The sequence below is a fragment of the Rhinoderma darwinii genome (assembly GCF_050947455.1).
Source record: "Rhinoderma darwinii isolate aRhiDar2 chromosome 12 unlocalized genomic scaffold, aRhiDar2.hap1 SUPER_12_unloc_7, whole genome shotgun sequence".
NCBI classification, from domain to species: Eukaryota; Metazoa; Chordata; class Amphibia; order Anura; family Rhinodermatidae; genus Rhinoderma; species Rhinoderma darwinii.
In genome coordinates, this window is record NW_027461878.1 from 324,828 (window position 1) to 351,578 (window position 26,751).

Sequence of the window (26,751 nt, forward strand, 5' to 3'; positions counted from 1 at the left end):
CTGGTCTGGGGTCTGTATTCATTTAGGGGTCTAGTCTAGGGTCTGTATTTATTTAGGGGTCTAGTCTGGGGTCTGTATTTATTTAGGGGTCTGGTCTGGGTCTGTATTTATTTAGGGGACTGGTCTGTGGTCTCCATTGATTTAGGAGTCTAGTCTGGGGTCTGTATTTATTTAGGGGTCCGGTCTGAGGTCTGCATTTATTTAGGGGTCCAGTCTGGGGTCTGTTTTTATTTAGGGGTCTGATCTGGAGGTCTGTATTTATTTAGTGGTCTGGTCTGTGGTCTGTATTTATTTAGGGAACTGGTCTGGGGTCTGTATTTATTTAGGGGTCTGGTCTGGGGTCTGTATTTATTTAGGGGTGTAGTCTTGGGTCTATATTTATTTAGGGGTCCGTTCTGGAGGACTAATCAGTCTCTAGAACAATATTTAAGGTGTTTTATCTCTGACTGTCAATATGATTGGGTCTCCTTCATTTCCCTCGCCAAATTTTCCCTTAATAACCGGGTCAGTAACTCATCAGGGGTCTCCACATTTTTCTGTAATTTTGGGTTTAATCCACGGTTCTCCTCTGTTTCACCTGGTGGTTCCAACAATCCCGAGGTAGATCTCGTTCATCGGGAACTGTCCACAGTCTGGGTCCAGGTTCAGAAGAAACTAGAGGCGTCCCAGAGCATACAAAAGCAAAGCACCACACACTTTTCAAAAAAGTGCCAAAGGCAGCGTAAACCGACCAAAAGCTTTCCCGCAAATTGCGACTTTTGGGACTTTTCTATGCCAGATAAGCAGCTTAGCAAGGTTAATAAATTCTCCTCTAAGGCTACAGACAGTAATACAATATCTTAATGCAAGGATGTGTACACTCTGTGTCTGACTGAGGTACCTTGGACCCACCAAAGGAAATAATTCTTGGGGGTCTACACTTCCACTATATAGAAATAATGTGAACACTCTTAATTGTGTACTAAAAACGTGTGTAGTAAAACAAAGACCAATATTCCCACCATATAGTGACAGATATCAGTCCTACACAGGCATTCTGCAGACCATATACACTACCGTTCAAAAGTTTAGGGTCACTTAGAAATTTCCTTATTTTTGAAAGAAAAGCACAGTTTTTTTTCAATGAAGATAACATTAAATTAATCAGAAATACACTCTATCCATTGTTAATGTGGTAAATGACTATTCTAGCTGCAAACGTCTGGTTTTTAATGCAATATCTACATAGGTGTATAGAGGCCAATTTCCAGCAACCATCACTCCAGTGTTCTAATGGTACATTGTGTTTGCTAACTGTGTTAGAAGGCTAATGGATGATTACAAAACACTTGAAAACCCTTGTGCAATTATGTTAGCACCTGTAAAGGATGTGCCAGGCACAGCGGGGTTAACGCCCATAGGTAATCAGTCGGCACCTGAGTCTATGTCTCTGAGACTGACTCCAGCTTCCACCACTCAGGCTGGCAGGCTTAGGAGTGGGAGAGCCTATCGCAGCCTGGCCAGACTCCGCTAGCTCCCGCCCTCTGTCTATTTATACCTGCCTTTCCTGTTCCTCCTTTGCTTGTGATTCTTCTCGTGTGGTTTCCTGGCCCAGCTACAGCTCCTGACTATTTGATCCTGCTCCATACTGACCCTGGCTTACTAACTACTCTCCTGCTCTGCGTTTGGTACCTCGTACACTCCTGGTTTGACTCGGCTCGTTCACCTCTCTTGTTGCTCACGGTGTTGCCGTGGGCAACTGCCCCATTTCCCTTAGCTTTGTGTACCCTTGTCTGTTTGTCTCGTGCACTTACTGAGCGTAGGGACCGCCGCCCAGTTGTACCCCGTCGCCTAGGGCGGGTCGTTGCAAGTAGGCAGGGACAGAGTGGCAGGTAGATTAGGGCTCACTTGTCCGTTTCCCTACCCCTATCATTACAGCACCGCTGTAAACATTTTTGCTGTTTAGAGGAGCCATACAACTGACCTTCCTTTGAGCTAGTTGAGAATCTGGAGCATTACATTTGTGGGTTCGATTAAACTCTCCAAATGGCTAGAAAAATAGAGCTTTCATGTGAAACTCGACAGTCTATTCTTGTTCTTAGAAATGAAGGCTATTCCATGCGAGAAATTGCCAAGAAACTGCAGATTTGCTACAACGGTGTGTACTACTCCCTTCAGAGGACAGCACAAACAGGCTCTAACCAGAGTAGAAAGGGAAGTGGGAGGCCCCGCTGCACAACTGAGCAACAAGACAAGTACATTAGAGTCTCTAGTTTGAGAAATAGACGCCTAACAGGTCCTCAACTGGCAGCTTCATTAAATAGTACCCACAAAACGCCAGTGTCAACGTCTACAGTGAAGAGGCGACTCCAGGATGCTGGCCTTCAGGGCAGAGTGGCAAAGAAAAAGCCATATCTGAGACTGGCTAATAAAAGGAAAAGATTAATATGGGCAAAAGCTCAGACATTGGACAGAGGAAGATTGGAAAAAAGTGTTATGGACAGACGAATCGAAGTTTGAGGTGTTTGGATCACACAGAAGAACATTTGTGAGACGCAGAAAACTGAAAAGATGCTGGAAGAGTGCCTGACGCCATCTGTCAAGCATGGTGGAGGTAATGTGATGGTCTGGGGTTGCTTTGGTGCTGGTAAAGTGGGACATTTGTACAAGGTAAAAGGGATTTTGAATAAGGAAGGCTATCACTCCATTTTGCAACACCATGCCATACCCTGTGGACAGCGCTTGATTGGAGCCAATTTCATCCTACAACAGGACAATGACCAAAAGCACACCTCCAAATGATGCAAGAACTATTTAGGGAAGAAGCCGGCAGCTGGTATTCTATCTGTAATGGAGTGGCCAGCGCAGTCACCAGATCTCAGCATTATACTAGGATGCACAATTCTATATTAAAATATTATCATATTAGTCATGTGTCCTAGTATACCCACATCCAGCGATGGGTGGGATGGGTGAAACATAAAATAGTTTTCCATGAGTTTTGGACTGCGATGTGCTGCTGATCTCTCCTTTTGGGGGTAATATACAGGGAATATGGGGGTTACAGTGGAGGAAATAAGTATTTGATCCCTTGCTGATTTTGTAAGTTTGCCCACTGTCAAAGTCATGAACAGTCTAGAATTTTTAGGCTAGGTTAATTTTACCAGTGAGAGATAGATTATATTAAAAAAAAAAAAAGAAAATCACATTGTCAAAATTATATATATTTATTTGCATTGTGCACAGAGAAATAAGTATTTGATCCCCTACCAAACATTAAGAGTTCAGCCTCCTCCAGACCAGTTACACGCTCCAAATCAACTTGGTGCCTGCATTAAAGACAGCTGTCTTAAATGGTCACCTGTATAAAAGTTTCCTGTCCACAGACTCAATTAATCAGTCTGACTCTAACCTCTACAACATGGGCAAGACCAAAGAGCTTTCTAAGGATGTCAGGGACAAGATCATAGACCTGCACAAGGCTGGAATGGGCTACAAAACCATAAGTAAGACGCTGGGTGAGAAGGAGACAACTGTTGGTGCAATAGTAAGAAAATGGAAGACATACAAAATGACTGTCAATCGACATCGATCTGGGGCTCCATGCAAAATCTCACCTCGTGGGGTATCCTTTATCCTGAGGAAGGTGAGAGCTCAGCCGAAAACTACATGGGGGGAACTTGTTAATCATCTCAAGGCAGCTGGGACCACAGTCACCAAGAAAACCATTGGTAACACATTACGCCGTAATGGATCAAAATCCTGCAGTGCCCGCAAGGTCCCCTTGCTCAAGAAGGCACATGTACAGGCCCATCTGAAGTTTGCAAATGAACATCTGGATGATTCTGAGAGTGATTGGGAGAAGGTGCAGTGGTCAGATGAGACAAAAATTGAGCTCTATGGCATTAACTCAACTCGCCGTTTTTGGAGGAAGAGAAATGCTGCCTATGACCCAAAGAACACCGTCCCTACTGTCAAGCATGGAGGTGGAAACATTATGTTTTGGGGGTGTTTCTCTGCTAAGGGCACAGGACTACTTCACCGCATCAATGGGAGAATGGATGGAGCCATGTACCGTCAAATCCTGAGTGACAACCTCCTTCCCTCCACCAGGACATTAAAAATGGCTCGTGGCTGGGTCTTCCAGCACGACAATTACACGAAACATACAGCCAAGGCAACAAAGGAGTGGCTCAAAAAGAAGCACATTAAGGTCATGGAGTGGCCAAGTCAGTCTCCAGACCTTAATCCCATCGAAAACTTATGGAGGGAGCTGAAGATACGAGTTGCCAAGCGACAGCCTCGAAATCTTAATGATTTACAGATGATCTGCAAAGAGGAGTGGGCCAAAATTCCATCTAACGTGTGCAAACCTCATCATCAACTACTAAAAACGTCTGACTGCTGTGCTTGCCAACAAGGGTTTTGCCACCAAGTATTAAGTCTTGTTTGCCAAAGGGATCAAATACTTATTTCTCTGTGCACAATGCAAATAAATATATATAATTTTGACAATGTGAATTATTTTTATTTTTTTTATATAATCTATCTCTCACTGGTAAAATTAACCTAGCCTAAAAATTCTAGACTGTTCATGTCTTTGACAGTGGGCAAACTTACAAAATCAGCAAGGGATCAAATACTTATTTCCTTCACTGTATATAAGGGACTCTCATCATCCCTGTATATACCAGCCATCATCCCCATATATAACCACCATTATCCGTGTATGTACCAGCCCACCTTTATCTCGGTATAAAATCTCCATCACCCCTGTATATACCATTAGGGCGGGCACTGTCAGCTTGCTGTGGCGTGCGGGCATTGTGGCTAAACAAGAAGTAAATGGGGTGGGCATTGAGGACACCGTGGACCAATAGGATGCCTGAAACGCCGGTATATGGGAAAAGTCCAGCAGAATCTGAAAATATGCCTCCTGATTGCTTAAAGGCTATGTACACCTTTGCACTGTTTTTTTTAAATTGCCTTGTATGTATTGTACAAAATAAATCACATTTCTAATTGGTCTACCATTTGTCTTCTGTACCTGCAGAGTATTTCAGTTTATGGCCAGCTGCTGTATTCAGTTATCTCTCTAAGGCCCTGTTCACACCTGCGTTGGGGCCGTGATTTTACAAGAGACAATAGTGCAGATGTGAACGAGGCCTTATCCGTCAGTCATCACCCTAATGGCAAACTGAGCAGCTCCTCTTTTGCAGGCTCATGAACAAGCATTTACTGTGGAATCTGCGCATGTGCATGGTCCTAATTACTGCATACCTCCTAACCGTCCCGGATACAGCGGGACAGTCCAGGATTCCGGGCGGTGTTACAATGTCCCAAGCGGCCGGTGGTATGTCTTGGTGTCAACTGTATTTGCGTCCTAAGGATGCAGATCCAGTTGAATCCGATGCTAATGTAAGGGATCGTCAGCTCCCTGCTTCTGTATTAGTACCACTCGCCGAGGAATTCCCGGGCACAGCACTACTTTAAGTGCGGAGCCCCTTATCTCACTATTCATATATGTACATTGACGTCGGGGACTACTCCTGGAGCGGAATCCACTGCCTTTGCATTGCTGATGGTCTGGCCGGGGATTCCGCTCCTAGGCGGAACCCCTGATGTCACTGTCCATATATGTACAGTTACATCAAGGGCTCCTCCTGGAGTGCAATCCCTGGCCACAGCGTGGCCGACGCTCTGGACAGGGATTCTGCTCCTATAGGGAATGCCTTACGTCACTGTCCATGTTATGGACAGTGACGGCAGGGGCTCCTCCTGGAGTGGAATCACTGGGGGGGGCACCATCTACATGGGCACTGTGTGTGACACTATCTATATGGGCACTGGCGCTTTATATGTGTGCACTGGTACTAGAGGTAGCTAAGGGGGCATTAAACTGTATGGGGGCAGCTATTTGTCATAATTTCTAGCAACGCATTCCCTTTAATACTGGCGTTTCATACACCAGTCCTATTAAACAGTTTGCTGGAGTAAGATGCAACACATTTATTAACAGGCGAATGACTCTTAATAAATGTGTCGCATCTTTTAGTTGCAGTGAGGCCTGTCATCAGTACTTTCTACGTGCTGCGGCCTGCTGTACATTTAAAGTACATTTTTTAAATGTATTTTATTGTCTGATTGGGGGGGGCATACAGTCTGATTGGGGGGGGAGGTATGGGTCTGGCATGGACCTTTGCCTTGTTATGCCCCCCAGAGATAAATCTGGGCCGCATTATACATATAGATTTCTGCTATAATTGACATCAGTTACTGGCGTAAATTATAGTAAAATTGTTGGCCATTTCTGCTATGCCCCGCTCATTTTTTGCCCCCAAAAATGACGACATTTGCGCATTTTGTGAATTTTCTACGCTAGTAAACTGTTGTAGAAAGGTTAATATATTCCCCCAAAGGCTACAGACCGTAATACAATATCTTAATGTAAGGATGTGTACACTTAATTGTGCAGTAACGCTTGTTGTCTCCATTCTATGTCAGTGTGGGAAGTAGATGTCCGGCCTTATGATTTTGTGATATGTGATAGACCCAGAATCCCAATCACCAAACCAAAGAATGCAAAATAAAGACACAAAACATTATAATTGGGTGTTAAATGGTCAAAACTTTTATTATATTATATGACCAAACCCAAAATGGCAAACCTCCGACTCACGAAGAGTCACCCTCCAGCACGCAGGAAAGGAAAAACCCCCTGTGGGGGAAACCTCTAGGGAAACCATGGCTGGAGGATTGCCCTTCCTCTGGGCTTAGAAGGTGCCAAAATATCATTTGTAACAGAATTTGTAAGTTTTCTCAGATTTTCAAGGAAAGACAATACAATGAACGAACGACATAAAACACATAAATCGGCTGATCTGGTTGGCTAGGCGGATGTCTCTCTACCTGGGCACCCATTAAAATGAATGGGCGATCCACGGATGAGACGGGCCCTCCAGATGCCTCCTTGTAGCACCTGTCTCCGCTCTGGCTAATAGAGGGGGATCTCCTGCTGGAAACCCCCCTCTATTACAGACAACCCGTATGAAGAGGATGGCATCACTGTGATGAAGAAGTGGTCTGGGGTGAAGGGTTTCCCTGCTAGAACCTCCAAATTACATCAGGTCGGTATTGGTGGGGAAGTCAAGCTCAAGGTCCTCAGTCCCATCCAATATGGCGCTGAATGTGGCAGTAAAACCTTCTAATATGGAATCTTCTTTATGTCATAAACATTTGTATTTATGACATCAGCACCTTCATCATCATTACTACAGGAGTTTATTACCACTGCACAACTCATACATTGTGACGTCACCCACAGTGGTCTGAAGTGTTAACCCTTTAATGACTGGCAGTGTACTTACCACAGAGGCCATAAAGCTGAATAGAACATATCAGCGGCCATAAAGGAAAAGGGATAATGCAGGGAGCATCTCCGCACAAGAACTATCCATGACAAAGGGTTGTCCAGGATGAGATAACTTGTCTGCTTTCTCCAAAAACCAGCACCACACCTGTCCATAGGTTGTGTGTGGTACTACAGCTCATTACCATTCACTTCAATGGAGCAAACCTGCAATACCAGATACAACCTACAACCTGTGGATAGGTGTGGTGCTGTATTTGGAAGAAAGCAGCCATATTTTTCTAATCCTGCACAGCCCCTGTTAGAAATAGTTCTAAAAAAGTGGGGGGAGAAGGAGAAGAAGGGGAGAGGGAAAGAAGAAATTAAAAAAAGGTAAAAAGAGGAACTCTGAGGTAAAATAAATCAAACTAGACTGAAAGGAGTCTGCTGGAGGTGCCAGATGGAAAGACAGATTGCTGCCATGGGGACCAGATTAGTAGCAAATCAGAGCAGGAGAATAGTCAGTCAAGCCAGGGTCAATAAGTAACAGCGGTCAATAAGGTAAATAGCAAGAATCGCAGAGCCAGAAAACCAGACAATCACAGGCAAGGAACATGCTGCAAGTGAGGGCAAAAATAGACCAAGGGCGGGAGCTAGAACCGTCAGGCCAGGCTGTGATAGGTTCTCCCTCTCCTCAGCCTGCCAGCCTGAGTGGTAACAGATCGCGTCACTCTAGCAGACCTTGGAGCTGATGAAGGCTGATTAACCATTGGCGTCGACATAGAGCCTGTGTCTGGCAAACCCTTTACAGTACCTCCCCTTTTATGAGGGGCCACTGGACCCTTTCTACGTGGGCCTGGCTTGTTGGGGAACCGAAGATGGAACTTCCTGAGCAATATACCGGCGTGAACATCCCGGGCGGGTACCCAAGTCCTCTCCTCAGGCCCGTATCCTCTTCAATGGACCAGGTACTGGAGGGAGCCTTGGACCATCCTGCTGTCCACAATCTTGGCTACCTCGAATTCTACCCCATACGGAGTGAAAACAGGGACCGGAGGTTTCCTCGATAAAGCCAAGGACGGGGAGCAGCTTTTCAAGAGGGAGGCATGGAACACGTTGTGTATCTGAATAGACGGGGGTAACTCCAGCCGGAAGGATACAGGGTTGAGGACCTCAATGATTTTGTACGGCCCTATATACCGGGGAGCAAACTTCTTGGACGGAACTTTAAGGCGCAAATTTTTAGAAGACAGCCACACCAGATCCCCGACCACAAACAGAGGGTTAGTTGAACGTCTTTTATCTGCCTGAGTCTTTTGGATGCTCTGGGACGCCTCAAGGTTCTTCTGAACCTGGGCCCAGACTGTGCACAGTTCCCGATGAACGACATCTACCTCGGGATTGTTGGAACCACCAGGTGAAACGGAGGAGAACCGTGGATTAAACACAAAATTACAGAAGAAGGGGGAAACCCCCGACAAGTTACTGACCCGGTTATTAAGGGAAAATTCAGCGAGGGGAATGAAGGAGACCCAATCATCTTGACAGTCTGAGATAAAACACCTTAAAGGAACAGTGTCATCACAAATTATTTTTTTATATGTTAAAGATGTTAGTGCTTTATTAAAAACGTTTATATTCATTTGTGTGTTTTGTGTTTTACTTTTTCTTATTTTTACACTTTTTCTTCCCTATGGGGGCTGCCATTTTTTGTTCCATTTCTGTTCCGACACATACAGACATGGAATACGGCAGCCACAGTCCCATAGGGACTGCGAACGGCTCCCGTCCCATTGACTGCAGTGTACGGCGTCTGTGTGGGAACTGCGCATGCGCCGCTCCCACACAGTCCTATTCGAAATTGGCGCCGTCCGGCGCCATTTTCCTGTGGACCGGAAGTCGCGGCCGGACAGTAATATTACTACTTCCGGTCGCGGCTTCCGGATTTGTGCACTTGCACCAGCGGCAGCAAACGGAGCGGACGGGCCAGAGGGAGCCGCGGCGGCAGGAGCAGGTAAGAGATTTCAATGTATGTTCGTGTTTGTGTGTGTTTACTACTGTATGTAAACCTACTACACTGTGGGTTAGCTCAAAAAATGGCGACACACGGTGTAGGAGGTTACATCGTTCAAACCCCTCGTTTATCCCGGCACTAGCCAGGATAAAGGAGGGAGTGCTGAGAGCTCACTAGAGCGAGGGCTTTTAACCCAATGTTGCAATGCTGCAATTTTGGGAACAGCTCCATCTAGTGACCAAAAATGGGTAGTATTATAAATTAGAAATAATTTATAATATTTCCTGGACTCGTGCAAAAAAATAAAAAAAATTTGAACAATGTTTAATCACCCACACACTAAATGTTTAATTTTTTAAAAAAAAACATGTTTTTCTGGCAACACATTCCCTTTAAGTATTGTTCTAGAGACTGATTAGTCCTCTCAGTTTGGCCACTAGTTTCAGGATGGTAGACCGAGGAAAAGGACAGATCAATCTCCAGCTTCTTAAAGAAATCTCTCCAAAACAATGAAACAAATTGTACCCCTCTGTCAGAAACAATATTGACCGGAACCTCATTGAGACGCAGGATGTGTTTGACAAACAAGGTAGCTAACGTCTTGGCATTGGGTAGTTTCTTGAGAGGCACAAAGTGGCACATCTTACTGAAGCGGTCTACTACAACCCACACCACCGACTTGCCTTGAGATGGAGTCAAATCGGTGATAAAATCCATGGAGATATGGGTCCAAGGTCTCTGGGGAATGGGCAAAGAACGTAGTAAGCCCGCTGGTCGGGACCTGGGAGTCTTGGACTTAGCACAAACCTCACAAGCGGCGACGTAGGCCTTAACGTCTTTAGGCAACCCAGGCCACCAATAGTTTCTGGCAATGAGGTGCTTGGTACCCAGGATGCCTGGATGACCAGATAGTGCGGAGTCATGATTTTCCCTAAGTACCCTTAGCCGGAATTGCAGGGGAACAAACAGCTTGTTCTCAGGAAGTCTCCCGGGAGCTGAACCTTGATCAGCAGCAATTTCAGAGACTAAATCAGAATCAATAGAGGAAATGATTATACCTGGAGGCAAAATACAAGCAGGATCTTCCTCCGAAGGAGGGCTGGCCAAGAAGCTACGCGACAGTGCATCAGCCTTAATATTTTTAGACCCAGCCCTATAGGTAACCAAAAAATGTAATCTGGTAAAAAATAACGCCCATCGAGCTTGTCTCGGGTTTAGCCTCCGGGCCGATTCTAGGAAAACCAGATTCTTGTGGTCGGTAAGGACCGTTACCTGGTGCCTAGCCCCCTCCAGGAAGAGGCGCCACTCTTCAAATGCCCATTTAATGGCTAAGAGTTTGCGGTTGCCAATGTCATAGTTACTCTCAGTGGGCGAAAACTTCCTGGAGAAGTAGGCACAGGGATGGAGATGGGTGAGGGTCCTGGTACCCTGGGACATGACAGCCCCCACTCCCACCTCGGACGCGTCAACCTCCATGATAAATGGCTCCATTTGGTTGGGCTGAACCAACTCCGGGGCCGAGATAAAGCACTTCTTAAGGGCCTCAAAAGCCTGGACAGCCTCAGGAGGCCAGTGGAGGAGATCAGCACCCTTGCGAGATAGGTCCATAAGAGGCTTAGCGATGACCGAGAAGTTAGCAATAAATCTCCTGTAATAATTAGCGAACCCCAAGAAGCACTGTAACGCCTTCAGGGAGGCAGGTTGGACCCATTCCGCCACAGCCTGGACCTTGGCGGGGTCCATGCGGAATTCATGAGGAGTGAGGATTTGACCCAAAAATTGTATCTCCTGCACCCCAAACACACATTTTTCAGTCTTCAGTTTGTTTTCCCGAAGGACCTGGAGCACCTTCCTGACATGCTCAATGTGGGAGGACCAGTCCTTGGAAAACACAAGTATGTCATCAAGGTACACTACAAGAAATACCCCCAGGTAATCTCTTAAAATCTCATTTATGAAATTCTGGAAGACCGCGGGAGCATTACACAACCCAAAGGGCATGACGAGGTATTTGAAATGACCTTCGGGCGTGTTAAACGCAGTCTTCCACTCATCCCCCTCTTTGATGCGGATAAGGTTATACTCCCCCCGTAGATTAAACTTAGAGAACCATTGGGCCCCCTGAACCTGATTAAAGAGATCAGGAATCAAAGGAAGGGGATACTGGTTCCTTACAGTGACCTTATTCAAGTTACGGTAGTCAATGCATGGCCTAAGACCACCATCCTTCTTCCCTACGAAGAAGAAGCCAGCACCTACCGGAGAAGTAGAGGGGCGAATGTAACCCTTGGCCAGGCATTCCTGGATATACTTTCTCATGGCTTCACGTTCGGGACAAGAGAGATTAAATATCCTACCCTTAGGTAGCTTAGCTCCTGGTACCAAATCGATAGCGTAATCGTATTCTCTATGAGGAGGTAACACTTCGGAGGCCTCCTTAGAGAAAACATCAGAGAAGTCCTGAACAAACTCAGGTAGCGTGTTCACCTCCTCAGGGGGAGAAATAGAATTAACAGAAAAACATGACGTCAAACATTCATTACCCCATTTGGTAAGATCCCCAGTATTCCAGTCAAACGTGGGATTATGAAACTACAACCAGGGAAGGCCTAAAACCAAATCAGACGATAATCCCTGCATCAACAGTACAGAGTACTGCTCCAAATGCATGGAGCCAACAAAGAGTTCAAAAACAGGGGTATGCTGTGTAAAATAACCATTAGCAAGTGGAGTGGAGTGGAGTCGATACCCACTACCGGGACAGGTTTAGGCAAATCAATCAATGGCATAGCTAGAAACATAGCAAATTCCACAGACATAATATTATCAGAAGACACTAAAACCACGATGGCACTGCCGGTAGCAGACCTGCCCTCAAAAGAGACCTGAAAGGGAAGCAAGATCTTTTTAGGTTTCATATTTACGGGAAATACCTGTGCGCACAAGTGACCTCCCCGATGGTCACTTAGGCGCGGAAGTTCTTCCGGCTGCTTATTCTTACGCCTAGGGCAGTTGTTCACTTGATGCTTGTCATCCCTACAGTAGAAGCAGAGACCATTCTTCCTGCGGAGCTCTCTACGTTGTTGGGGAGACACGGAGGCCCCGAGTTGCATTGGTTCATCCGAGTTTTCCGTGGAAGAACGAAGCAACAGAACCTCAGGAGCCATCATGGGGGAGGCTGAGGAGAAAGCACAAAAACGTTCAAGTCGTCGTTCCCTGAGACGTCGGTCAAGACGTACCGCTAAAGCCATAACCTGATCTAGGGAGTCAGAAGAGGGATAGCTAACTAACAGGTCTTTCAGGGCGTTCGACAGACCCAATCTAAACTAGCACCTCAAGGCAGGGTCATTCCACCGAGAAGCTACACACCACTTTCTAAAGTCAGAACAGTACTCCTCAACGGGTGTCTTACCCTGACGTAAGGTCACCAGCTGACTCTCGGCAAAAGCAGTCTTGTCAGTCTTGTCATATATGAGCCCGAGAGCAGAAAAAAAAAGATCAACAGAGGAAAGTTCAGGGGCGTCAGGAGCCAAGGAGAAGGCCCATTCTTGGGGCCCGTCCTGGAGCCGGGACATAATTATACCCACTCGCTGGCTCTCAGTACCTGAGGAGTGGGGCCTTAGATGGAAATAGAGCCTACAACTCTCCCGAAAGGAGAAAAAAGTGAGGTGGGGCACTACCAGGGTAGCATCATGCTGGTTGCACCTCTGAGCCAGGGCTTGGATCTGTAGGGAGAGGCCCTGCATTTGCTGAGCCAGGGTCTCAAGGGGATCCATAGTTGTGTCAGGGACCAGTTTAGAAAAGGTATATGGGCCTGTGATTATGTAATGACTGGGTAGGGAGACAGACAGGTGAGCCCTAATCTACCTGCCACTCAGTCCCTGCCTACTTCCACGGCCCGTCCTAGGCGACGGTGTACAACTGGGCGACGGTCCCTATGCTCAATATGTGCACAACAGACAAACAGACAAGGGTACACAGAAGCTAAGGGAAATGGGGCAGTTTCCCATGGCAACACCAAGAGCAACATGCGTAGTGAACGAGCCGAGTCAAACCAGGAGTGTACGGGGTACCAAACGCAGAGCATGAGTGTAGTCAGTAAAGCCAGGGTCAAAATGAAGCAAGGTCAATAATAATAGCAGGAGCAGCAGAGCCAGGAAACAGGAAAGAATCACAGGGAAAGACAAGCAGGAAATGAAGGTATAAATAGACCGAGGGCGGGAGCTAGAACCGTCTGGCCAGGCTGTGATAGGTTCTCCCACTTCTGAGCCTACCAGAGTGGTAGCAAATCGAGTCACTCTATGAGACCTAGGAGCAGGTGCAGACTGATTAACCACGGGCGTCGACACAGAAGCTGTGTCTGGCAGATCCTTTACACCACGTTCCTGTGACCCAATGTGCCACGTCACAGCGTATTCAAATCATGGAAGCGTCCGGTCTACATGACTACCGACCGTCATGGTGTGCAAACCTTAGATCAAAATTTCGACATATAACTAACTAACTCTAAACCTCATAAGGTAATTTTCTTTAGCTATTATACCAGGATGAAGGCGGAGGAGTAGGCTAAGAGAACGGAAAGTGGACGAGGCGGGAGTTGGGCCAGAGTGAATATGACGCTTGACTGGGGTCTGGGGAGGGGAAGGGGAGAGAGACAGGTGGGAAGGTGGGGCAGAGGGGCAACATAAAAAAAAATAATTAAACTGAAACTTCTGCTTTAAAACAGTCACTCACCAAGTTGCAGAGCCGGCCGCTGCTTCTGGCCCCTGCATGGGTCCCATTCCTTTCTACAAACCAATTACCTCTGATCATAACCTTGATGAGCGGCGGCTGCCCACTTTATTTTACTTTTGTGGCCAGGCCCCTGACAGTAGTACCAGCGGTACTACCCTGATGGCAGGCCTGTTTGCAGAGGTACTAGCCAACTACGTCACAGATAACCCAAGTTTCAAGACCATGCAAAGTTATGGATTTTTGGCATCCCATGGAATATGGGAACAATAGGGAATTCTATCAGTAAGTATTCTGCCTGTTTCTTGGCTAATACTCCTAATCCAATTCCTTCTTCTAGCAGATTTTTTAAAGATTCTTTACATGCAGTGCTTGGTTTCGCCACAAGTTTGCGATATGTCGATTCATTGTCTAAAATGGTATGAACGTGTCTGAGATATAAACAGGAATCTAGAACAAATCCTGCTCCGTAAGATTTGGAGGACACAGTTATACGCTGGATATATGGTGAGCACCTCTGTGTTTTCACCTTTAGCCCTTATGTGTATATAATGAACCTTTTAGCATGTACATCTTTACCCGCTAAGGTGGAAGGGTTGGTTCCAATGCCTAGTTATGGTGGTGTCTGAGGAAATAAAGGTCCTTTTAGACGTCCCGATACTGACCATGAAAACCAGCGCCAATCGACGATACAGCGTGTCACAAGGAGCAATCATTGGTAATGTATGGGGGCCAACAATCGTTACTACATCAGACCCCGCACTGATCTGCCAGTCCAGCTGCCTCCGGGCTCTGGACAACACTGCCGGAAGCAAATGGCTCCGATCACTGCATAGCGGCCGTTCGGCAGAACTGCAGCTTGGCCTCTATTCTTTGACAGGAGCCATCTGCTTCCGGCAGTGTTGTCCGGTGCCCGGAGGCAGCTGGAGTGACGAATCGGTGCGGGGTCCAGGTGTCGAACACGCACCGATCATATACTGATGACCTATCCAGTGGATAGGTCATCAGTTGTCAGAACGTGGAAAACCCCTTTAAAGGGAAGGCGTCACGGAATTTTTTTTTTTTATATAATATTGCTTTTAGTATGTCATTAAAATAAATTGTATTTATTTGTGTTTTTGTGTTGTACTTTTTTCTTTCTTTTACTTCTCTATGGGGGCTGCCATTTTTTTTTTCATCTCTGTATCTGTCCATTAACGACGCATACAGAGATGGAATACGGCACATACATCCCCATAGAGAATGAGAACGGGAGCCGTTCCATTCACTATAGCGTACACCGTCTGTGTGGGAACGGCGCATGCGCCGCTCCCACACAGACCAGAAGGAAGGTCTTTGGTAGAGCGACATCCGGCACCATTTTCATGTGGACCGGAAACCACGGCCGTACAGTAAGATGATGACTTCCCGTCGCGGCTTCTGGCCATATGTTGAAGGCAGCGCAGACGCAAGGACTAGGAGCGGCAGGGCGGAGGCGGCAGGAGTAGGTAAGTTATGTTTGTGTATGTGATGTGTGTGTATGTTAATGTTATACTGTCTAATGATCACTGTATCTAATCCTCCTACACTGTGCATTCGCTCAGAAAATGGCGGCACACAGTGTAGGAGGTGTGAACATTCAACCACCTCCTTTCTCCTGGCACTAGCCAGGATAAAGGAGGGGGGATTCTGGGAGGACACTAGCGCGAGTGTGTCTACTACAAATTTGCAGCATAAGTGTAATGACGGGGGTAGGGAAACGGACAAGTGAGCCCTAATCTACCCGCCACTCTGTCCCTGCCTACTTGCAACGACCCGCCCTAGGCGACGGGGTACAACTGGACGGCGGTCCCTACGCTCAGTAAGTGCACGAGACAAACAGACAAGGGTACACAAAGCTAAGGGAAAAGGGGCAGTTGCCCACGGCAACACCGTGAGCAACAAGAGTGGTGAACGAGCCGAGTCAAACCAGGAGAGAACGAGGTACCAAACGCAGAGCAGGAGAGTAGTCAGTAAGCCAGGGTCAGTATAGAACAGGATCAAATAGCAGAATCTGTAGCTGGGCCAGGAAACCACACGAGAAGAAATCACAAGCAAAGGAGGAACAGGAAAGGCAGGTATAAATAGACAGAGGGCGGGAGCTAGCTGAGTCTGGCCAGGCTGCGATAGGCTCTCCCACTCCTAAGCCTGCCATCCTGAGTGGTGGAAGATGGAGTCAGTCTCAGAGACATAGACTCAGGTGCAGACTGATTACCTATGGGCGTATACACAGAAGTTGTGCCTGGCAGATCCTTTACAATAAGGCAATGAGGTTGCTTTACCACATGCCAATGCTGCAATTTTGGGAATTGCTCCCTCTAGTGACCAGCACATGGAAATGTTATAAATTTGAATCTAATTTATAATATTTCCTGACTTGTGAAAAAATTAAAAAAATTAAAACAATGTGTAATCATTTATATATTAACTGTTTAACTGAAAAAAAATTTATAATTTATAGCGACACATTCCCTTTAATACTGGCGTTTCATACACCAGTCCTATTAAACAGTTTGCTGGAGTAAGATGCAACACATTTATTAACAGGCGAACGACTCTTAATAAATGTGTCGCATCTTTTAGCTGCAACGCGGCCTGTCATCAGTACTTTCTACGTGCTGCGGCCTGCTGTAAGAGCCTGAGGGAATCCGGGAGGGAGAAACGGAGTGGTGAGGTAAGTACATTTTTAAAATGTATTTTATTGTCTGATTGGGGGGGGCATACAGTCTTATTGGGGGTATGGGTATGGGTCTGTTGACATTTGCGCATTTTGTGAATTTTCTACGCTAGTAAAGTGTTGTAGAAAGGTTAATATATTCCCCCAAAGGCTACAGACTGTAATACAATATCTTAATGTAATCGATGTGTGCAGCAACGCTTGTTGTCTCCATTCTATGTCAGTGTGGGAAGTAGATGTCCGGCCTTATGATTTTGTGATATGTGATAGACCCAAAATCCCAAGCACGAAACCATAGAAAGCACTGGCCGGACGGACTCTGCCACAGTGGTGGGTAGGCCAGACATGACGGGGATAGGAGGGAGGATGGTGTCACAGCCAAAGGGGAGAGTTAGTGGAGGGGGATGGTCTAGGAGAGGGAGGGGATCCGGTGAGGGTTAGCCGGAAGTGCGCTGACTTCCCGGTCTTTTGGTCGGGAGCAGCGCACGGAGTAAGACATCCATCCACGTATCTCCCATCCGGCGGCCATCTTACCGCATGTCAGCGCATCACTTCATTGAGCAGATGCGGGCGGCGGCTGCTGCATTCGGCCCCGCCTGGTTGGAGGAACAAGCTGCAGCGGTGGCCAACGCTCCGGTACCTTTGGCTGTCTCTCCTTCGCGCCGCGTCCGGTGCTCGTGTCCTCCAGAAAGGCTGAGCCCCGTTGTGGCTCGTCGAACTCGGTGCCACAGAGGGAGCCCTGTGAGGGAACCTCCGGCTCGGGCGTCTGGCAGCACAGATACTGCAGCCGGTGCCAGGGTCGGAAGGAATCCCACTTCGCAGCGGAGTCCAGCGGAAGTGGGGTGGGTGCGGCCTCTACTTCCGGTCACCACTCCACTCGCCAGTTCTACGCCGGGTTCCATGGTTCGGACGGCTGCCCCTGGTGATGTGGCGGCTGGGGGTGGAGCCCCACGGCGATCCGGAGGAAGCAAGGGACCTGCATTGGGCCGCAGGCCTAGGTCGTCTGTTTCGAGGGTGACTTCCGGGCAGCGAGCTGCCGGCCCTCTGGTGCCGGTCGACTACGAGAGAGAGAGCTTGGGAGCCCGCCCCTCACCCACTTCGGTACCGGCCGTTGAGCACGCCTGTGCATGCTGCCATGGATCTGGCACCAGATCTGCCGAAGACCTTGAGGATGGGGAGCTTCGTGGACAGGATGGTCCAGCTGATGGGTCCACAGCACCTGTGCAGCTCGGTGAGTCGTTTTCACCATCTTTACCTTTTCCTGCTATACTTATGTCTCCTGTTTCGGGGGAGGGTTCCGCGGTTGAGGAGCGGGTATGTGATGTGGGGTCTGGGTTTGGGAATGTTGGGGGTGGGGGGGAAAGTCTGCGATAGTTGGTCGTTTGCGTCAAGGAATTGTTAGGCCGGCTCGACGGGACTGGGGTCACCGAGCCCCCTTCGCGGTCTCCTGTGGCGGCATGGGTTGGGGCTGGTGGGGTAGGGTTTAATGCCCCGGCGGCGGTCGCCTCGAGTGTAGGAGCAAATACGGAATCGGTGGCGGTGTCTGTTCAGACCGACTCGGCGGCGGCGGTTGATGGTGTTCGGTTGGACGATAAAGCCAGGGGGGAGGTTTATGTGTGTTTTGAAGGACCTTTGGGGGCACACTTGAAGCAGCAAGTTCGGAAAAAAATTTGGAAGGACGAGTACGTGGAAATTTTTTCATTTTTGCCCCTGGAAAAATTTAATCTGGAAAAGGGGAAGTGAGATGAGAGTAAGAAGGAGGAGGAGGAAAAGCGTTGTTACCGCCTTATCCCTAAGACATTTGTTAACTGGTTGCAAGAGTTCGCCATTTTGGCCAGTGTTATTGGTGAAAAGGCTCCGGAACATTGCTCCCCCCTGTTTTGCTATATGGATGCCATCGGGCAAGCCCATAGGGTATATGCGGGGGGCTAGATTGGCTACGTTATGACAAGCAGTTTAGACAACGAAAGGCGGTTCGGCCCAATATTAGGTCGGACCACGGGGATATTGCCCTCTGGTCATGGGTAACGGCTCCAGTTCGACCGGGCCAGTCCTTTCCCGGGAGCGGGGGGGGGGGGGCAGCAGGCCAATCTGGTCAATCCAGCTCAGGGGGCAACGCAAAGCTCGGGCTGTGCTGGCAATACAATGAGGGGCAGTGTAAATTCGGTGCAGGTTGCAAGTTCAAGCACCTTTGTGCTCAATGCAATGGGGCGTCCCACTGGGCATCTAAATGCTTGCGCAAGGGAAAACGAGGTGGGGGTGGGGGTTTTAACACCAGTCATGGGGGTGACGCCAGTGAAGCTGGAAAGGATGGTCAGGTTTCTAAATAGTTATCCGGACAGGGCCAGTGCGCAGTTGTTGTTTGATGGTTTTAATGTGGGTTTTTGTATCCCCTCCCCTCCTCACAGGGTCCCCTTTTCCATAAAAAAATCTGAAGTGAGCTTACCAGCATCCTGACGTGGTTAGGGAGAAATTGGCGTCGCCGCTTGTGAAATTTGTGCTAGGTCCAAGACTCCCAGGTCTCGACCTGCGGGCTTACTATGTTCTTTGCCCATTCCCCAGAGACCTTGGACCCATATCTCCATGGATTTTATCACCGATCTGCCTCCGTCCCAAGGCACGTCGGTGGTGTGGGTTGTAGGAGACCGCTTCAGTAAGATGTGCCACTTTGCACCCCTCAAGAAACTACCCAATGCCAAGACGTTAGCTACCTTGTTTGTCAAACACATCCTGCGTCTCCATCGGGTTCCGGTCAATATTGTTTCTGACAGAGGGGTACAATTTGTTTCATTGTTTTGGAGAGCTTTCTGTAAGAAGCTGGAGATTGATCTCTCCTTTTCCTCGGCCTTCCATCCTGAAACTAATGGCCAAACTGAGAGGACTAATCAGTCTCTAGAACAATACTTAAGGTGTTTTATCTCAGACTGTCAAGATGATTGGGTCTCCTTCATTCCCCTCGCCGAATTTTCCCTTAAAAACCAGGTCAGTAGCTCGTCAGGAGTTTCCACCTTCTTCTGTAATTTTGGGTTTAATCCACGGTTCTCCTCCGTTTCACCTGGTGGTTCCAACAATACCGAGGTAGATGTCGTTCATCGGGAACTGTGCACAGTCTGGGCGCAGGTTCAGAAGAACCTTGAGGTGTCCCAGAGCATCAAAAAGACTAAGGCAGATAAAAGACGTTCAACTAACCCTCTGTTTGTGGTCGGGGATCTGGTGTGGCTGTCTTCTAAAAATTTGCGCCTTAAAGTTCCGTCCAAGAAGTTTGCTCCCCGGTATATAGGGCCGTACAAAATTATTGAGGTCCTCAACCCTGTCTCCTTCCGGCTGGAGTTACCCCCGTCTTTTCAGATACACAACGTGTACCATGCCTCCCTCTTGAAAAGCTGCTCCCCGTCCTTGGCTACATCGAGGAAACCTCCGGTCCCTGTTCTCACTCCGGATGGGGTAGAATTCGAGGTAGCCAAGATTGTGGACAGCAGGATGGTCCAAGGCTCCCTTTAGTACCTGGTCCATTGGAGAGGATACGGGCCTGAGGACAGGACTTGGGTACCCGCCCGGGATGTTCACGCCGATATATTGCTCAGCAAGTTCCATCTTCGGTTCCCCAACAAGCCAGGCCCACCTAGGAAGGGTCCAGTGGCCCCTCATAAAAAGGGGGGTACTGTAAAAGGTTTGCCAGACACAGGTTCTGTGTCGATGCCCGGGGTTAATCAGCCTTCATCAGCTCCAAGGTCTGCTCGAGTGACGCGATCTCTTACCACTCAGGCTGGCAGGCTGAGGAGAGGGAGAACCTATCACAGCCTGGCCTGACGGTTCTAGTTTCCGCCCTTGGTCTATTTTTGCCCTCACTTGCAGCATGTTCCTTGCCTGTGATTGTCTGGTTTCCTGGCTCTGCGATTCTTGCTATTTACCTTATTGACCGCTGTTACTTATTGACCCTGGCTTGACTGACTATTCTCCTGCTCTGATTTGCTACGTCGTACTCTCCTGGTTTGTCTCGGCTCGTTCACCACTGCCTGTTGCTCACAGTGTTTCCGTGGGCAACTGCCCCTACCTCCCCCTTTATCTTCTGTGTGCCCTTGTCTTGTGTTGTCTGCCTTGCACTTATTGAGCGTAGGGACCGTCGCCCAGTTGTACGCCGTCACTTAGGACGGGCCGTGCAAGTAGGCAGGGACTGAGTTTCGGGTAGATTAGGGCTCACCTGTCTGTCTCCCTACCCCGTTTCATTACACTATGACACCTGATAGCTCTGCTACTTGATAGGAGACAGTGGCTCAGCAGACAGTATCACATATAATATGCTTAGATACAATGGCTCAGCAGACAGTATCACACATGCTAGGCCCAATTAGAAGGTTAATTGTGAAAACCTTTCTTATGGTGTTTCTCGATAAAGGTCACTTGAACTGGTATCATTTAAACAGTTAACCGATGAATGGCGCTGTTTATGTGGAATTTACCCTGCGGCCTAATGTACCATATAATGTATTAAAATTATTTTTTTTAAAAACCTACATTTTGTGGGGTGAATTGAAAAAAAACCTGTAATTCCGCCATTTGTGTTTTGATTTTACAGTGTTCATCGGGCGGCATGAATTGCATGATAACTTGATTCTGCGGGTCGTTACGATTATGGCGATACCAAATTTATATAGTTTTATTTTTTACTAAATAATTTGTTTTTGTGACGCTGCATTCGAAGATGAACTGCATAGTTTTTCAATGCAACAGAACTTCATAGGGCGGGAAGGGGTTAAAACCCACTCTCTGAAGCCCCCCTTCATGATACATTTCAACTAATCTGGTCCCCATGGCAGAAATCTGTCTTTCCATCTGGCACCTCCAGCAGACTCCTTTCAGTCTAGTTTGATTTCTTTTACCTCAGAGTTCCTGTTTTTCCCTTTTTTTAATTTCTTCTTTCCCTCTCCCCTTCTTCTCCTTCTCCCCCCACTTTTTTTGAACTATTTCTAACAGGAGCTGTGCAGGATTAGAAAAATATGTCTGCTTTCTTCCAAATACAGCACCACACCTATCCACAGGTTGTATCTGGTATTGCAGGTTAGCTCCATTGAAGTGAATGGTAATGAGCTGTAGTACCACACACAACCTATGGACAGGTGTGGTGCTGGTTTTTGGAGAAAGCAGACAAGTTCTCTCATCCTGGACAGCCCTTTGTCATGGATAGTTCTTGTGCGGAGATGCTCCCTGCATTATCCCTTTTCCTTTATGGCCGCTGATATGTTCTATTCAGCTTTATGGCCTCTGTGGTAAGTACACTGCCAGTCATTAAAGGGTTAACACTTCAGACCACTGTGGGTGACGTCACAATGTATGAGTTGTGCAGTGGTAATAAACTCCTGTAGTAATGATGATGAAGGTGCTGATGTCATAAATACAAATGTTTATGACATAAAGAAGATTCCATATTAGAAGGTTTTACTGCCACATTCAGCGCCATATTGGATGGGACTGAGGACCTTGAGCTTGACTTCCCCACCAATACCGACCTGATGTAATTTGGAGGTTCTAGCAGGGAAACCCTTCACCCCAGACCACTTCTTCATCACAGTGATGCCATCCTCTTCATACGGGTTGTCTGTAATAGAGGGGGGTTTCCAGCAGGAGATCCCCCTCTATTAGCCGGAGCGGAGACAGGTACTACAAGGAGGCATCTGGAGGACCCGTCTCATCCGTGGATCGCCCATTCATTTTAATGGGTGCCCAGGAAGAGAGACATCCGCCTAGCCAACCAGATCAGCCGATTTATGTGTTTTATGTCGTTCGTTCATTGTATTGTCTTTCCTTGAAAATCTGAGAAAACGTACAAATTCTGTTACAAATGATATTTTGGCACCTTCTAAGCCCAGAGGAAGGGCAATCCTCCAGCCATGGTTTCCCTAGAGGTTTCCTCCACAGGGGGTTTTTCCTTTCCTGCGTGCTGGAGGGTGACTCTTCGTGAGTCGGAGGTTTGCCATTTTGGGTTTGGTCATATAATATAATAAAAGTTTTGACCATTTAACACCCAATTATAATGTTTTGTGTCTTTATTTTGCATTCTTTGGTTTGGTGATTGGGATTCTGGGTCTATCACATATCACAAAATCATAAGGCCGGACATCTACTTCCCACACTGACATAGAATGGAGACAACAAGCGTTGCTGCACAATTAAGTGTACACATCCTTACATTAAGATATTGTATTACGGTCTGTAGCCTTTGGGGGGAATATATTAACCTTTCTACAACAGTTTACTAGCGTAGAAAATTCACAAAATGCGCAAATGTCGACATTTTTGGGGGCAAATAATGAGCGGGGCATAGCAGAAATGGCCAACAATTTTACTATAATTTACGCCAGTAACTGATGTCAATTATAGCAGAAATCTATATGTATAGTGCGACCCAGATTTATCTCTGGGGGGCGTAACAAGGCAAATGTCCGTGCCAGACCCATACCTCCCCCCAATCAGACTGTATGCCCCCCCCCAATCAGACAATAAAATACATTTTAAAAATGTACTTTAAATGTACAGCAGGCCGCAGCACCTAGAAAGTACTGATGACAGGCCGCACTGCAACTAAAAGATGCGACACATTTATTAAGAGTCATTCGCCTGTTAATAAATGTGTTGCATCTTACTCCAGCAAACTGTTTAATAGGACTGGTGTATGAAACGCCAGTATTAAAGGGAATGCGTTGCTAGAAATTATGACAAATAGCTGCCCCCATACAGTTTAATGCCCCTTTAGCTACCTCTAGTACCAGTGCACACATATAAAGCGCCAGTGCCCATATAGATAGTGTCACACACAGTTCCCATGTAGATGGTGCCCACCCCCCCAGGGATTCCACTCCAGGAGGAGCCCCTGCCGTCACTGTCCATATATGGACAGTGACGTAAGGCATTCCCTATAGGAGCAGGCTGTGGCCAGGGATTGCACTCCAGGAGGAGCCCTTGATGTAACTGTACATATATGGACAGTGACATCAGCGGTTCCACCTAGGAGCGGAATCCCCGGCCAGACCATCGGCAATGTATATATATGGATAGTGAGATAAGGGGCTCCGCACTTAAAGTAGCGCTGTGCCCGGGAATTCCTCGGCGAGTGGTACTAATACAGAAGCAGGGAGCTGACGATCCCTTACATTAGCATTGGATTCAACTGTATCTGCATCCTGAGGACGCAGATACAGTTGACACCAAGACATACCACCGGCCGCTTGGTACAGCGTAACACCGCCCGGAATCCTGGACTGTCCCGCTGTATCCGGGACGGTTAGGAGGTATGCAGTAACTAGGACCATGCACATGCGTAGATTACACAGTAAATGCTTGTTCATGAGCCTGCAAAAGAGGAGCTGCTCAGTTTGCCATTAGGGTGATGACTGACAGATAAGGCCTCGTTCACATCTGCACTATTGTCTCTGGTAAAATCACGGCCAATGGAAATCCACTAATGTCAATGGGTTCTGTCGGCAGGTGGCGGTGTCCGTTGTGCGACTGAACCGTTGCTTCCGTTATTCCTTTGTTCTGCACCACTGACGGAGAGAACAACAAAACACACCAACGCAGGTGTGAACAGGGCCTAAGAGAGATAACTGAATACAGCAGCTGACCATAAACTGAAATACACTGCAGGTACAGAAGACAAATGGTAGACCAATTAGAAATGTGATTTATATTGTACAATACATACAAGACAATTTAAAAAAAAACAGTGCAAAGGTGTACATAGCCTTTAAGCAATCAGGAGGCATATTTTCAGATTCTGCTGGACTTCTCCCATATACCGGCGTTTCAGGCATCCTATTGGTCCACGGTGTCCTCAATGCCCACCCCATTTACTTCTTGTTTAGCCACAATGCCCGCACGCCACAGCAAGCTGACAGTGCCCGCCCTAATGGTATATACAGGGGTGATGGAGATTTTATACCGAGATAATGGTGGGCTGGTACATACACGGATAATGGTGGTTATATATGGGGATGATGGCTGGTATATACAGGGATGATGAGAGTCCCTTATATAACCCCCATATTCCCTGTATATTACCCCCAAAAGGATAGATCAGCAGCACATCGCAGTCCAAAACTCATGGAAAACTATTTTATGTTTCACCCATCCCACCCATCGCTGGATGTGGGTATACTAGGACACATGACTAATATGATAATATTTTAATATAGAATTGTACATCCTAGTATAATAGCTAAAGAAAATTAACTTATGAGGTTTAGAGTTAGTTTTATGTCAAAATTTTGATCTAAGGTATGCGCACCGTGACGGGCGGTAGTCATGTAGACTGAACGCTTCCATGATTTGAATACGCTGTGACGTGGCACATTGGGCCACGTGAACGTGGTATACAGGTTACATCAACACTTTCATGATGTATCTTGTGGTTCGCGCTTGGGCATTGGAGATGAAAAAGACTGGAAGTCAACATGGCGTTCTGGGCCGGATGAAGAAGAAAAGAGAACATGAATGACTCCAATCTGAGAAGATGTCACCTGTGAGTCACTGAATTTCACTGCACTGTATTCACTTACACTACCGTTCAAAAGTTTAGGGTCACCCAGACAATTTTGTGTTTTCCATGAAAACTCACACTTATATTTATCAAATGAGTTGCAAAATGACTAGAAAATATAGTCAAGACATTGACAAGGTTAGAAATAATGATTTTTATTTGAAATAATAATTTTCTCCTTCAAACTTTGCTTTTGTCAAAGAATGCTCCATTTGCAGCAATTACAGCATTTCAGACCTTTGGCATTCTAGCTGTTAATTTGCTGAGGTAATCGGGAGAAATTTCACCCCATGCTTCCAGAAGCCCCTCCCACAAGTTGGATTGGCTTGATGGGCACTTCTTGCGTACCATACGGTCAAGCTGCTCCCACAACAGCTCTATGGGGTTGAGATCTGGTGACTGTGCTGGCCACTCCATTACAGATAGAATACCAGCTGCCTGCTTCTTCCCTAAATAGTTCTTGCATCATTTGGAGGTGTGCTTTGGGTCATTGTCCTGTTGTAGGATGAAATTGGCTCCAATCAAGCGCTGTCCACAGGGTATGGCATGGTGTTGCAAAATGGAGTGATAGCCTTCCTTATTCAAAATCCCTTTTACCTTGTACAAATCTCCCACTTTACCAGCACCAAAGCAACCCCAGACCATCACATTACCTCCACCATGCTTGACAGATGACGTCAAGCACTCTTCCAGCATCTTTTCAGTTGTTCTGCGTCTCACAAATGTTCTTCTGTGTGATCCAAACACCTCAAACTTCGATTAGTCTGTCCATAACACTTTTTTCCAATCTTCCTCTGTCCAATAACCTAAACAACAACCTCACACCAGTAATGGCGTGTACTGGGGTCCCTTTAAATGTATAGACCTAAAAACGAACCAAAAATGGGACACAACCCTAAAGCAAGTAATGTACTCAAAAGATAAAAGTACAAAAAATCTTTATTAAATATAATAACAATGACAAATAATGGGAAAAGAGATCTGATACAATAAACACGGAGACATGTACAACAGGGTCAGGTGAAAAAGACCAGAACCAACAGAATCAACCGTCCACTAGAGACCTAACACACGCTCAATTAGGGTATGTTCACACGGCCTATTTACGGACGTAAATCGGGCGTTTTTGCCCCGAATTACGCCCGAAAATAGCGCCTCAATAGCGCTGACAAACATCTGCCCATTGAAAGCAATGGGCAGACGTTTGTCTGTTCACACGAGGCGTATATTTACGCGCCGCTGTCAAATGACGGCGCGTAAATAGACGCCCGCGTAGAAGAAGTGACCTGTCACTTCTTTGGCCGTAATTGGAGCCGCTATTCATTGACTCCAATGAATAGCAGCGCTAATTACGGCCGTAATTGACGCGGCGTTCAAGCGCCTGCACATGCCGGTACGGCTGAAATTACGGGGATGTTTTCAGGCTGAAACATCCCCGTAATTTCAGCCGT

The 26,751-nt window shown here is 47.0% G+C and overlaps 2 protein-coding genes across 4 annotated transcripts in view; one reads left to right on the plus strand and one right to left on the minus strand.

Moving 5' to 3' along the window:
- Positions 1–12,452, minus strand: part of LOC142698201 (protein kinase C delta type-like) — a 35,423-nt gene extending 22,971 nt beyond the window's left edge. Inside the window, exon 1 of the mRNA XM_075847846.1 lies at positions 12,275–12,452. The gene's annotated coding sequence lies outside the window, so the exon portion shown is untranslated. The remainder of the gene's footprint in view (positions 1–12,274) is intronic.
- LOC142698202 (protein kinase C delta type-like) overlaps positions 1–26,751 on the plus strand; it is a 329,486-nt gene that overhangs the window by 227,893 nt on the left and 74,842 nt on the right. The window lies entirely within an intron of this gene.